The sequence below is a fragment of the Photinus pyralis genome, unplaced genomic scaffold, assembly GCF_008802855.1.
Source record: "Photinus pyralis isolate 1611_PpyrPB1 unplaced genomic scaffold, Ppyr1.3 Ppyr1.4_LG8, whole genome shotgun sequence".
In the NCBI taxonomy this organism is placed as follows: Eukaryota; Metazoa; Arthropoda; class Insecta; order Coleoptera; family Lampyridae; genus Photinus; species Photinus pyralis.
Genome location: NW_022170819.1, coordinates 9,357,208 through 9,360,234, shown reverse-complemented (window position 1 = coordinate 9,360,234; position 3,027 = coordinate 9,357,208).

Sequence of the window (3,027 nt, the reverse complement as noted above, 5' to 3'; positions counted from 1 at the left end):
CACTCAAATAGTCTGTAAAAATATCCGCCGATTTTGATATTTAAAAATCGACCAGTTCCCCTGCAATTGTCTGGTAACATTTGTCGTCGGGTGTTAAACTTTAATTGGGAGTAAAGTAATACTAAATTATTAATAGGGGGTGATTTAAAACGCTTTACAATTTTATTAGTCTGTAATTTGGTTGGTTCATTACTTACATGTCAGTTATACAGAGTGTTAATTCAACCTGTGAATTGTAAAACAAAAAAACCATATTATATGCTACTCTTGTAAAACGATGTCGCTGAAGTTAGCTTGGGATTCGGATTCGGATTCGTAAATATTACGATTATTATCAAAAAAAGAGTGTCGAACGCATATACACGTAATGAAAACAATATAAATTAACTACGAGAGCATGCAAAAACCTTACAAGTCAACATAAATTATCAAACTACCCCTTATAGTAACTACTATAATATACCTTCATATCTTCGTAATTACTTTGTAATAACTGTAGTAACAGGCACCAAAAACTCCTAATAAACATAACCACTTATGCAAAGAGACACTTTACAAATGCTGATGTTATGGGATGAGCCTACCCTTGACCGATAGGGTTGAATTAAGAATTCTGCAATTAAGTTTGTAAGAGGCTGAAAAAAATTTCATAAAAACGTGATAAAAATAAGAAACTCTTCTGCCAAGACAGATATTTCAGATTCAGAAACTAAAAGGACGAATCTATCCTCCAAAGATAAGGGTAAAATTATAACTTCTACAAATATGTTTGTAACCGGCTGGAACAACTTTCATAAAATCATGACAAAAATAAGAAACTCTTCTGCCAAGACAGATATTTCAGATTCAGAAACTAAAAGGACGAATCTATCCTCCAAAGATACCCCCTACTTGTCTTGGTCAAGCAGTCCACTTTCAGGATAGGTCAAGTATAGGAAGTTGGTTTGGCGCTTGGCAGGGATGCACGTAGTGCGGGTAATTACCTATATGGATAGAGTATGGTGCCCATGGGGCGCCTACATTCCGGTTTATATAGCAAGTTCAAAGTTCCAAGATGGAAGGATTAAGATTCTTTTTCTAAGGCCACGTGTATTTTGATCAAAGCATGACAATATCGTTATTCATGCACCATAGATCGTTTGAAATAAGACTCAGAGCATTATTTCAATGCCCAAGACATGAATTTGACGCATTGCTGTTGACCATATGTATTTTGATCAAAACATGACAAAATCGTTATTCTTTTCGATATCGTTGGAAAAAGGATCAAGCATAAAATAAATGGTCGTTAAAAAAAGTGAGGGTAATGCTGAGAATCCTTCGATATTTCGTTGTATCGGTTTACTTCCCAAACAAAAGAGAAACTTGCGAAATTATAGTGGTGCCGAAATTTTTTAAAATATGATTCTCCGCATTGGCATTTGTTACATATTTATGTTATTACTAGCAAAACTCGCAAACTTGATGGGAGATACGCTCTGTATCGGAGGCTGCGCCGCCTCACTTCACCCGAATATCCCGCTCACAGATGGAACAAAAATTCGGTTTCGGCGGCTGTGCCACCTCACCTCGTCCAAATGTCCCACTCCTTGATGGGACATAAGCTCTGTTTCGGCGGCTGCGCCGCCTCACCTCATCCAGTGTTTATTATAAGCAGTATGGAATATGCGCCACGACTAATTCCGAAGCCTTACTCCCGTATAGGTCATACACTTGGTTTCGGCGGCTGCGCTGCCTCACTTCTATGAAAATTGTTCCAGCCTGTAAAAAACATATTTGTAGAAGTTATAATTTTACCTCTATCTTTGGAGGGTAGATTCGTTCCTTTAGCCTCTGAATCTCAAATACCTGTCTTGTCAGAAGTGTTTCTTATTTTTGTCATGATTCTATTAAAGTTGTTCCAGCCGGTTACAAACATATTTGTAGAAGTTATAATTTTACCCCTATCTTTGGAGGGTAGATTCGTCCTTTTAGTCTCTGAATCTGTAATATATGCTTTCACAGAAGTGTTTCTTATTTTTGTCATGATTTTATGAAAGTTGTTCCAGCCTGTTACAAACATATTTGTAGAAGTTATAATTTTACCCCTACCTTTGGAGGGTAGATTCATCCCTTTAGCCTCTGAATCTGAAATACCTGTCTTGTGAGAAGTGTTTCTTATTTTTGTCATGATTTTATGAAAGTTGTTCCAGCCTGTTACAAACATATTTGTAGAAGTTATAATTTTACCCCTACCTTTGGAGGGTAGATTCATCCCTTTAGCCTCTGAATCTGAAATAGAAGTGTTTCTTATTTTTGTCTGATTTTATGAAAGTTCTTCCAGCCTGTTAGAAGTGTTTCTTATTTTTGTCATGATTTTATGAAAGTTGGAGGGTAGATTCGTCCCTTTAGCCTCTGAATCTGAAATACCTGTCTGATCAGAAGTGTTTCTATTTGTAGAAGTTATAATTTTACCCCTACCTTTGGAGGGTAGATTCATCCCTTTAGCCTCTGAATCTGAAGTACCTGTCTTGTGAAGAAGTAGTTTCTTATTTTTGTCGTGATTTTATGAAAGTTCTTCCAGCCTGTTACAAACATACTTGTAGAAGTTATAATTTTACCCCTATCTTTGGAGGGTAGATTGGTCCCTTTAGCCTCTGAATCTGAAAAACCTGTCTTGTCAGAAGTGTTTCTTATTTTTGTCATGATTGTAGAGGTTATAATTTTACCACAATCCTTGGAGGGTAGATTCGTCCCTTTAGCCTCTGAATCTGAAATACCTGTCTGATCAGAAGTGTTTCTTATTTTTGTTATGATTTTATTAAAGTTGTTCCAACTTCTTACAAACTTAATTGCAGAAGTCGTAATTCTACCCTATCTTTCAAGGGTAGGTTCGTCCCATAACATCAGCATTTGTACAGTGTCTCTTTGCATAAGTGGTTATGTTTATTATGAATTTTTGGTGCCTGTTACTACAGATATTACAAAGTAATAACGAAGATATGGAGGTATACTTATTATAGTAGTTACTATAAGGGGTAGTTTGAT